We start from the raw sequence: 12,780 nt of genomic DNA on the forward strand, positions 1-12,780 counted from the left end.
GAGAGAGAGAGAAAAAGAAAATGTACACAGCAGCCACACACTTACACATACATATTAATGCATGTTATGTGAGGGGGCAAGCTGCTCCCCCTGCTTAATGGGATTAGAGTCATTAACCAACTGTTTACTAAATGGGAGAGGACCTCTCTCTACTGCTTTGTCTCCAACTCTCTCCCTTTGTCTCTCGCTCTCTCTCTCTCTTCCTCACTCTCTACCATCTCTCTCTCTCCTTCTCTCTTGCTGTCTCTGACCCCTAATCAGTGAGACAGCCTAGAAGTGCCTTGGGGCTGAATACGAATGAGCACAGCTGCCCAATGCGGATTACTACCACACAGGCTTGTGCTCAATGTACAAATTCACACGCACACGCAGAGAAAACAGTGCAAGTAAACATAGTAGGCTATGCATGGACATATGTCATTCACATGCATGCCCAACACTTGCTGACACATGTATTTTTTTAAGCATATGTCATACTATGAATATATCTCACACATGCACTCACACACACACACACATGCATAGAAAGCTACACAGAAACTGTTCTGATCACATGCCCATAATGTCCAGCTGAAGACATACGCTGGGACACACCTACTACTTTTAGTGTGTCACAGTAACATGTGTGTACATGGCCTGTATATTAATGTCAGGGGTGCATGTGCTCCAGCCATATGTTGCCAGTCATCAGCAAGTGACAGTGTGGGACCAGCTCCACTTTGAAAAAAAAAACAGATGAGATGTATGTCGTCATGGTGAAAGTGGACATACACAATTGGATTTTTGCAGCTGTAATAATCTCATATTTTGTATAATGCTTGTCTCTGCATTGTCATGTAATTCACCTTTTGAAAATTTATAATAAGATAGATATCGAGGCTAACTTTACCAAGCGTAAAATAAATCAGATTTTACTCTTGGTAAAGTTGGCCTCGATATCTCTCCCTCTAAGTTGTTTTTGAGCCATTATATTAACACTGGTCACACTTCATTTGGAGCTGAAGTTGAGGATTTGAATCCACTTCCACTGAACCCCAGTCATACAGCACCTGTTGGCCACTGAGCAGCTCAACAAGAGTAAATGGGTGTTAATGCCTTGCTCAAGGGCATCTCAAAAGTAGGTAATGAAGGGACATCAATCTACTGATTAACTTCCCCACCCAGATTTATCCTGCCAGTCTAGAATTGAATTGACAAACGTGCAATCACCAGCCTGATTCAGTAAACTTCAGGCTGCAGTGGCCTAAAGACCTGCAAGACTACAGAATCCCACGCTGTGCAGTAAGGTTTAAGTGTAATTACAGTGCTGTTAAAATGCCCTGCTATAGAAAGGTTGGCTTGAGTTGGTAAATTAGAGCCCTGGCTGAGTGCACCCATGGTGCTGGATCAGAGATGAATGGTTGTGATGGATCATCAGTAGTATCACACCCCCATCTAGTGGGAGATATGGGTACACCTGCCAAACATGTGGGACAGACAAGGACAGAACAAGAGATGAGGAGGAAGACAGTAATGGAGACAAAGACAAGTAATCTGTGTGTTGGAGAGCATTCTGATACCAAGTGATTGCAAAATGTATCCCCTTGAAAGTCTTTGAAAAGATCTATTCTCCAGGGGATTTTGAATTCTCTGGTGAAGGGCACATGTGTTTTTAACAGGAAAATGAAACTTTTAATTTCACTATGTGCAGTCACGAATTCATTTTTTCACACTTCATCGTAAACAAGTGGACATTTATTAGAAAGACCCTGCTGGAGGCCATGTCTCCACACCGCTGTGTCCCTGAAAATATTTCTTATATTAAAGTGGAGAAGTGGTTGCACCAGGATTTAGACGTGACACTAAACCAGTTCTCTAATTTTCCCTGGTGTGAATGTTCTATACATCTGTAATCATGTTCTAGAGGGTTAGTGAAAATCATTAATTTTCTCCCTCTGCACTAAAGTGGCTTCCAACTGGTTCATTTTGCCATTACACTCATAATGTATGCACATCTCGAAAAATATCTGTGGGGGTCTGACTGCAACTTGGCCAGTGCACAGCACCTGGTGACAAGAATAACCTGAATAGCTATTGAAATGGCAATAAACCGATTGATTTACTGTGTGAACTGTATGCCAAGGTGACCCAGGGAACTCTGGGTATACATGCAATCTTTGTTTTCACTCTGTGATCTCTAAGTGATCTCTCTTGGACTGATACTGAGAGAAGAGTTCAGCTGGAAGAAATCGTTTAACAAAGCAAGGACGATCTTCTCCCTGAGCAGGCAGAGAGAAGGCCACCACCTCCGTTTCTGTCTTTACTTCATCCTCATCTTCATCATCTGTCCCAGTTCTTTCTCTGTCTGCATTTCTGCTTGGTGTCACGTCAATATCGCCCAAGGGAACTTGCCAAGGTGGATTTGTTTTCGCTGTATGGAAAGAGGCCCTGGAGATGGAAGGTTCAAGGAAAGAAAAAAGAGAAAAGAAAACGACGCATGGAGCAGACGAGTAAGAGTATTGAGGCAGTGATGTCAGGCTGGAGAACAGAGCTCACAAGGGGAAACATCTTAATTATCGTATTCATTTTTTGTCGCTGTAGATGGCCTGTGTGTCATCTTTATGCATTCACCCCACTGAAGTGTCTTTGTGTAAAGACACAAAAATCTTCCAGCCCCTACCAGATGTCTCTCTCTGGATCAGAGTTCAACATGAATACATAAACATGTTTTTGTAGGCTGCTGTAACTTAAACTAATTCTGTTCTACAAAGCACAGCAGTGAAATAACTGTCATTATATCACAGAGCAACTTCCAGATGACATTAAACATCAGCAAGCATCAAGTTTCTGATCCCAGTCTGCTACAACCTGCCACAGGGAGAAGATCTTCTAATGCTTCACAACAAAAACCTCACTATATTACTATGTTAGAAACATCTTGATGTAACCATCTGGGAAAATTAATGTTAAAAAAGAAAACAAATGCTCAGCAAGCTGCTGATCTAAGGTGGAAAATGTAAGCAACGCTTGAGGGAGAACTGGAACTAACAGCTAAAGCTTAGCTCACTCCATTTGGCCCTGCGATGACTTTAGTAGAAAGTAGATGCCATGCAGAGGTCAGCGAGGCTCACTATCAAACAGCACACTAATGGGCTGACTAACAAACCAGCCAAATCAGAGCTTGTTAACTAAAGACTCAAATTCAGCCTGTCTGACCCACATATTTTGTGTGTGTGTGTGTGCGTGTGCGTGTGTGTGTGTGTGTGTGCTTGTCCTGCTGCAGAATGGGTACATGTCCATTATTGATGATGTCATTAAAATATGCACAAGGACAAAATAGGTAATGCAGTGGAGGGTTCTGAGTACTAATGCTATGTGTAAACGTGTGTGTGTGTGTCAGTGTTAGAAGAAGTATTCGGATCCTTTACTTAAGAAAAAGTACCAATACAACAGTGTTAAAATCCTCAATTACAAGTAAAAGTCTTGCTTTCAAAATCCTACTTCAGTAAAACCACAAAAATATCAACAGAAAAATTTACTTAAAGCATCAAAGTCAAAGTATTTGTTCTGCTGAAAAACACCCCCTGTTCTCGATATACTGTTTTATATAATATGCTGTTATTGGATTATAATTACTGATGCATGAATGTGTATAATGTGTATAATTTTGCCATTCTACTTTACATGAATTATGTTGCTATTGTTGGTTTTTTTTTTTTTTTTTGAGATTACTGGTTTAACTAGATGTGATTTTAGAGCGTGACCTTTTTGCCTTATTGTTCTTTCATAAACAAAAATGTGTTTCTGACTAAGTCACAAGAAATGAAAAAAGAGAAAATTAAGAAATAAATTACAGTCAACCTTAAAACACTAACGATCACCCCAACAAATTAAAGGATAAGTACAATAATTATAACAACCATCATTATTATTATAACTTAATCCTCACTATCAACAAATTATAATAAAATTTAGATTTAGATACTGTTTGGTAGTTTAATTCATGACAACACATCACATTTTATGTATGTTTTGTACACTGTTGCCCATAAAGTTGGAATAATTTTGTTTTCAGACACATTCCTCTTTTTATTCCTATTTATACACATCAGTAATCACATTGGAAAGGAGTGATCAATAAAGTTTTGAGAAGATATACACTTTGTCTATCAAGAATAAATCACACTGTCACAATCATTTCATGAGAAGAGGTAAAATACATGTTATTCCAACTTTATGGGCAACAGTGAAGTATAAAGAAGTATAAAGTGGGGGTTTTTATAAACTTTCTGACTGTACTCTTTGTATTTCTGTTTACACACACTATATAGCTATGCTATTACATTTGATGTGACTATTAGAATTTTACAAGACTAGAATTTTATTCAGCAGCTCAATGTTCCCCCACCTATCATTTACATAGTTCAAATTAATCTGTGTACATATGTAACTTTTGTTAGTCTTCTCGCAGTGCAAGTTCGTATTCTAGTGTGTGTGTGTGTGTGTGTGTGTGTGTGTGTGTGTGTGTGTGTGCTGTGGTTCTGGCCCAGAGCAGTGTGATCTAACAGCAGCTGACAGGCAGGTTTGAGGCCTCTCTCTGGGGTCCTCAGTGTGTGTTTGTGTATGTGTGTGTGTGTCCTGCTCTAGTGGTGTGTGCTAATTGGAAGCTCAGCGGGACAGGCAGCAGGTTCTCTGTAGCGCTCATGAGCGCGTGTAGACTCATACACGTTCTCTCTCTCTCTCTCTCACATACACACACACACACACACACACACACACTCACAGCTCAACGGCAGTCTGATCCGTTAGCCTTTCTACATTTAACATGAGTCCAGTCTGCAGCCTCTTCACTTATTCATCCCTCTCCACCTCTTCCTCAGCCACCTCTCGCCTGCACTAACCTGAAACGACAGCTGCACTGTGGCCAGTGGAGACCTGCCCGCCTCCCCTGTCTCACTGGACATCAGAAATACACACACACATACACCACCAAGTAGCTGTGCAGGCATTTCCAAATGAAGAGAAGAGAAGAGAAGAGAAGAGAAGAGAAGAGAAGAGAAGAGAAGAGAAGAGAAGAGAAGAATGTTGAATGAATGGTGTAAAAGAGCAGTGGGTGGGGGGGGGCGGTCAATGATGAGCCCAGTGGTGTGTAAATATGTTATTTCCCTGGCTGAGAACAGAAGAGATGAGACATTCACCTACCACCTGAGAAATCCTGCAACACACAAACTTACATGCATACATGAACACACCTGCATGAACTGTAAAAAAAATCACACACATACACACAGAGATTTCACACATACATATTCCTACACGGGCACATGTTGTAAAGGAAACTAAAGAATAAAAAATAAAACACAATCCAGCAGGCAGGAGAAGATGACCGCAGAGGTGTGGGGCTGTGATCATTGGCAGTGAGCATCATTTCAAACAATCCCACAGTCTAACAAATAAAAACAAAATGTTAATGAACCTGTGCTGTTTACACATGAAAACCCTGCTTTGTGGCACCGGCACATGAATAATTAATAAAAATAATAAACACTTTACTGATCCTTGAGGGAGCTCCTCATCTTCAGCAGGTGTTACAGAGCAGGGCCAGCATCCCTGGACCTGGTAGTGCTTCAGTGTCTTGTTCAAGGACATGTTGATGTTTGATGTTTGATTAAGAACCAAATCATCCTGCTGTCCCTCATGAAAAAGCAACGACAAGCTTTGGTGCTTCATCACTTGAGCGTCGATTAAAACACATTTGAAATGTTAGTGAATATGAACTGAAGACATTTTAAATTAAAAATTTTTTGACAGAAGAATCAGAATGGCAGAATAATTTCAGGCAAAATCTATGTCAATTCCCGTGAATGTGTAAAATAAAGTTTTTGTATTTATTTGTGTTCTCACATGACTCCATGGTGTGTGTGTGTGTGTGTGTGTGTGTGTGTGTGTGTGTGTGTGTGTGTGTGTGTGTGTGTGTGTGTGTGTGTGTGTGTGTGTGTGTGTGGTGCATGTGTGTTTCGGGGGTTGGATGTCAGTTACTTTACAGCATGTCTGACAACCAGCATATGATCCTGAGACAGCGTGACAGCTGCCTTCACACCCCTCTCACCATATACACACGCACACATACACACACAACCAAATACATGTACGTGCACACTGAATGACAGCTTTGCAAAACTGTGACAGACCTGCTCCATCCACCTGCAGCCAATAGGCCCAAGGATAGAGAGGTGGAAGGGTTGAGGACAAGACGGAGGTTGGGATTAAAAGTGTGACTTGAGGCTAGACAGGAGACAGATACAGGGATGGACAAGACAACAAAGGGCTGGTGGATGGATGGGTGAATGTCAAAGGTCAGGAACAGATTTAAGGGACGTTAGGGGAGGGAGGGAAAGAGAATTGGGGGAGGAAGAATTAGTCTGAGCAATGAAGGAGTGAGAGAGAATGGTACAAAGAAAAAGCAGAAAGAAGAAAAATTCAATCAGTAAGTAAAGGAAAAGTTTCTGTGAAGAAAAGAAGGCTACAGTAAGGGATGATGAAGGTGGAGAGCACAGACTGTAAATTGAGCTAAATCACAAAGCTGCAGCACGGCAACATTTCCCATCATTGCCTTCAAAACAACTGTTTCCTCTCACTGCCTTCATCAGTTCTCCAAAGGTAGTTTCACCCTCATTGCCCCAGGCCAGTTTTTCGCAGGCAATCCCACCGCCAACCCTCCCGCCTGAGGAAACACAGACCCTCTAACTGATAAGTGCCAGAGACTTGGGGTTGTTGGCGGGGGGGAGTTAAGGGTGGTGGGAGTGTAGTATCCATTGTTGAGGCGCCTTCATCGGAGCGCGATGGCAAGCAGTGTCCTCCTCACTGCTCCCTAATGCAAGGAGACATGTCTGACATTCCACACTGCATAAATCAAAAGACAGCTCTGGACTTCATACATATGTCCTCATGCTCATACAAACACGTGAAGGACACACACAGACAACAAGTGTTAATGAGACAGCAAGATAGAAAGAACAAGAGGGTTTGGGTTGATGCAGATTTCAGATGAATGAATTCTTTTCCCCATTAGTGTGCTCTGTATCATTTTGTTGACCTGTACTTCTTTTTCCTGTGGACCAATGGCATGTCACAGTTGAGAGGACCTGTGTCCCCTCTGACAATGACAGCCATGTTGTTGACCTCAGCGTTGGGTTATTCATCTACTTGCTTGTTTGTCTGCGTTTCGCTGTCCTCTTCCATTCACTCAATCCTCCAGACCTGACACAGTGTCTGTTTGTGGAATATAAAACATGATCGGATTTGATTTCTGGACAGCTGTGAGAAAAGTAAAGTCAACAATAGGCTCACCCAAAGTGAAAATCACCACTCTGAGGAGGAAAAGAAATACCTGGGCTTCTTGGCTGAAAGAGGAGATTAGAGCTGGGAAGATTTCAAAGATGTGTGTGTTATCTTCATTTTTTGTGTTAAAAACTGTGAAAAGAAAGCTTCCATAACATTTCAGCACAATATAAAGCTGCAGCTCCAGGAAAGTATTCTCACCTGCCAGCAGAATTCACACCAGAAACTCTTCTTTCAACACATGACACACCTGAAAACCCAGAACAGTTATTTTTAAAATGTGAGCCACTGTACCAACATTAGCTTATGTCTGATATATAATATACACACAGAAACACACAAATTTGCATTTGAGAGCCATCACTTAATTTGTTAAGGCATTAGCAGGTGTTTAAAACACTGTAGATGTCTGGGGTGCTTTCACTTTAAAAATGTACTAAAACTACACACACCCACACACACACACACAGAGTACCCCTTGCTGCGTTTGAGGGCAGGATCACCTTAGGCCTTTTCCCAAAGCAGAGGTGATGTGTCCTGGTCCACCAATGTCAACATCGCAGCCAGGGTCGGAGCGCTGTCAAACACACTAACACACAACCTTTTCCAGCTAAAACTAATACAGTAAGAGTGTGTGATTATGTGCATGCCCAAAATGCCATGTGCTCCCCTGTCCCTTCTCAATATTTGAGAGAGTTCCTCTATTGTGTTGCCTTGCCTAAGGTAAACATGCACATGCAACATGCAAGTATCCTTTGTTCAGTGTGTGTGATCTGTTCTTTGTCATTGCATTGAATATGTACTCAGAATCCCATAGGGTTTGTGCGATTGTGTAGATAACGCTCTTTTCTGTCTGTTGTGCCGACGTTTTTACTAAGAATCCAATATTTCTTCGTATCAGTCTGACAAACTACTTCCTATCTGATATAGGATTTTCTTCCAGGTAAAACACATCAAATAGCAAAGACTCAAATATACAAACTGCATTTTCTGAAATTGGGTATAGTCTGGTGTTATTCTGAATCACTATTTTGCTGCATGAATAGAAAATCGTGATGGAAAATGATGATGATGGAAATGATGCAAATTTTTTATTTTAAATACCATTTGCTTTTACACAGGCTTTTCACATCAGTACATTGATTTACTCATTTTATTCTTTGGTCTCTGGAGTTTGAAGAAAAAACAAAACATCTGCTTTACATCCTGTACGGTGCAACGTATAGAATAAATGACTGAGAGTAACACATTTTGATAAACACATTATGCCACGTATATGTGCCAAGCGTGATCTGTCAAGATAGAGTAGATCACATACACATGCAGTAAATTAGCTAGAACACACATCAGACACGAGATGGCATGCAGTGAGGAAATGTAGGTGTTGAAGCATGAAGGGTCTCCCCTGTTAATACGAATATAATGATGTGACTATAGCTATATTAGTGTTGCTGTTGGAGAATGTGCCTGTGTGTGTGGCCTTATCACAGGCACAGTTGTTTTGTTGATCTGCAAGACAATTCTTTATGACTCACAACTCATGAAAGAGAGAGTTAAAGATAGACAGAGGTAACAAGAGATAGATAGAGGTTGATAAACAAGAGGAGACAACAGATAGTGTGTTGTTTTGACTGCGCTGAGAGGGAAGTGAAGCCGACAGTGAGTTGGCCTACATTCATGTAGCTTCATATGTGAGGGGAAACAGGGAGACAGCCCTGTGTCTAAGTCCTGTATCTAATTATTCATCCACACAGAGACTGTGTGTCATGTTGTTAAGTGTGTTTGTGTATGTGTATATATGATGCAGATACATGTATCCCAGGGGGGAACATGAGTTACCAGGGGGTAATTTGAAAAAAATCACTTTGAAAAAAAAATAATAATAATAATCACCCAAACACGATGTGTTGCAATTGAGAGTGTGGAAAACTAATTAGCAAACTAACAGAGAGGTCTAAGTTTAATTGAAAGTAATGCATGGTTGAAAGGTAATAGACCAACAGTTGAAATAGTTAGCTATAAATGAGTAAGTTGTTGAAATACTTTAGTAAAAGTAATACTGTTGTGGCTGCGGTGTATGGCAGTTTTCAGTTATCGGTAAGCTGTTCCTGTGGCTTCTTGGCAAATGCATAAATGGTTGTAACTGCTAATGGATAAAGTTAAAACGGGTTACTGGAAGCAGTGGATAAATAGTTGAAATAAATGGCTAAATTAAATGTTTGAGAGTTAAAATAGCTAAAAGTAATGGATGAGTGGAAATGGCTAACGTAAACTATCAGATAAATGGTTAATGGCCAGTTAATGGCTAAAAGAATAAAACACAGTTGCAAACATTAGATAAAAGCAAAAATTAACAAATCAACATTTGTTCACTTGTTTGAAAACAGTACTGCTTTATATAAGTATTGGTGTTAAATAGCACCCACTTTAAAATCCCTTCATGTCAACTTTTTTTTGTGACAGGTCAATGAAGGCGTATTTGAGTTCTGACAGGGCTATGGGGGCCACACAGAAATGTGTGTGTGTGTGTGTGTGTGTGTGTGTGTGTGTGTGTGTGTGTGTGTGTGTGTGTGTGTGTGTGTGTGTGTGTGTGTGTGTCTGTGTCTGTGTCTGTGTGTCTGTGTGTCTGTGAGTGTACATAAGGCTGTAGATGAGACAGTGTCACCCTCTTTTTTTTTTTTTTTTTACCAAGGTGACATACTTGATAACATTTTCACTTTCAGACTCTAAAAGTGGTATTAATCTCCATCAAATGTCCCAAAAGGCACACACCCACATCCATGCACACATTCACACAAACACATACACACACAACATATCACAGCACAGTTGTCTCTGGCATTTCAGTGATTTAGAGCGTCATCCCTGGTTGCCACTAGCGTGAAGCTGTGATCTTCACATATATGACACCTCAGCTCAACAAGGTCCATACAAACACACACACACACACACTGAAAGGATGTCTCTGCTCTGTCTCTCCTGCCGTCACATTCTCACTTCCTGATTTAGACAGACAGAGACCAATCCTTTGGGACACAGACACACTTCTCTCTTTCGCTCCCTCGCTTCTTCCTCCCCTTTTCTTGATCCGCTGCTCCCTCTCGTGGGGATGGAGGGAGGCGGGGCCGAAGGTTAGACAGATGGAGGCGGGTGATACACCGATACACACTCAGTCTCAGGTTTGCTCCTGCGGGAATGGTGTGATGGAGAAGGAGAGAGAGATGGGGGAGTAGAGGGAAAAACATGGACATCTCAGCACAGGCGGCTTTTTTCTCAAGTCATGAGAAGAAAGAGATAGGTCAGGCTTGTTACGAACAAAGAGAGAAAAACAGAATTTTTAATCATATTAATGGTGATATCTTGATACTGTTTCCTATTCTGTATAAGCTTGTTCCAACTCTTCAATACAGCTACAATATATGTTCACACATTTCTTCCAAATTCAGACTGATGTATTTCATATCACAGGACAGACATCTTGCTTTTCCCAATGGTTCTTTACTTGTTGTACAATCTTCTATCAAAAACTCTGCAAGCTTTAAACCCAGTCTTCTCACTGATGATTACCTGCTCATGTCTCTCATTTTGCTATATTTACTCAAATATTTATTTTTTAACAATTAATGTTCTTCATATTGTCTTTTCATTTTTTAATTGTAGAAGCTTCCTGTCCTTCCCTCTCACATGATTTTGTTATCTGTTTTTATTCTGTTTCTGTAAGTGCAAAATGATATTATAATAAAAAATGAAATTATTACATAAAATATGTATATGCCCTGGCCAAGTTAGGTAGCAATAACTATGAATTACAGACAAACAAAACTATGCCCCAAATCAGAACTGAGATTATAAAATTATGAATAAATAAGTTTGACAAATACACCTCAAGATGGGGAACTGAAGAGTGAGAAGGACAGAGAAGTGTGAGAGAGAGAAAAGTGAGGTAACCAGTAAGTGATTGACTGGGTAAGCACTAAAAAAAGTCTAAAGTCTGGAGTTGCAAAATAACAGTACATGAAATTGCTGGTGTAGAAAAAAATAATAGTACTTGAAATTACTGGTGTAGGCTACTGACATTGGACCCGCTATTTCCTACCAAGGTCCAGAGAGACAAAAACAGAAAGTTCTTCCTGCCTGTTTCTACTGTCACTGCTGTCAACAGCCGCTTTAGGTCACTGAAAGGGTACCGCTCCATCTACCTGTGTTTTAGCACATCACACGCTGCACTGCACCCAGCACACACACATATCCACACTCGGAGGGAGAGTCTACTGGTCAAAGCAAATCAAGGAGCAGCACAGGAAACAGGGATTTGTTTATATGGATTGAGGGACCCGGCAAAGGTTGTCAGTTAAAGGAAGAAAGACTGGGATTGGGAAAGGGGAGGAGGAAGAGGAGGAGAGGTCGGTGGAGGCACAGCAACGCTTTCCTGTGAAAAGGTGAAATTAATCGGTAAATAATAGATCCTGCAGATGAATTATTGAAGGAGTACATTGATGCGTAGTTGCTGGGGGAGCTGAGCTTACATTCCTGGGCTCATTCATAAAAAAGGTATATGGAGGAAAGATGAAAGGGTGGGGGAGAAAGAGGATGTTGTTGCTATGTCAGGTTTCAGTTGACAGTTTGCTGCAGTACACCGTCCACCACCAGAGTCACTGACACTCACTGATTCACTCACAGACATTGGTTCTCAAATCACATTCATTAGTGCACTCTACTCTTAGCATCTTAGCTTCAAGCTAAGCAAGGCTGGTAACCACAGTTTATGCCCAAAGAAATGATGTATTATTTCCATACATTCCAAAACATCAAGGGACTCTGCCAAAACTGCTTTCATTTTGTTGGGGCGTCAGTTTTGTCTCATGGTATCTTCACAAAGTCCATATTAAATTTCCTCATGTTGTTCAGAACATCTTTATACATGCTGCACTTTAATGGCATGTGAGGAGAAAGGAAAGGTTCAACTTTGATTGTATGTGCAGAAGTTAGCCAGTCAAACTGAAACACTTGCTTCTGGCTGCACAAATAAAAACTGGACGATAGATACAGACAGCCACCCACCCCCCTCCCAAAACCACACACACATAAACACATAGTCTCCCTTTTGGGTGCCCTATAATGCCAGATTCTTCTGAGCTGACAGGTGACAGAACAGTCTACATCAATAGGTCGACTCTCTTTTACTGCAGACACACACACTCACTCACAAACATACACCCTGCTGCTGTACAGTAGACAGCTCCAGACATGCCAGGGCTGGACATGCCCAAAAGGCAGAGCCTGTTCCCTGTCACCTATCAGCTGGTGGCAGACAGCGGGATTTGTATGTGTGTGTGTGTCTGTGCCAAATGCCAAACCTGTGCCTAGACTCATACACAGAGGACAAAAAGCTTGTATGAGTTCCTAACCTGGATGAGTCTCTGAATTGCTACATATCATCAGTCCAACAGTCAGTAAGCT

This window comes from Toxotes jaculatrix, chromosome 11 (assembly GCF_017976425.1).
Source record: "Toxotes jaculatrix isolate fToxJac2 chromosome 11, fToxJac2.pri, whole genome shotgun sequence".
NCBI classification, from domain to species: domain Eukaryota; kingdom Metazoa; phylum Chordata; class Actinopteri; family Toxotidae; genus Toxotes; species Toxotes jaculatrix.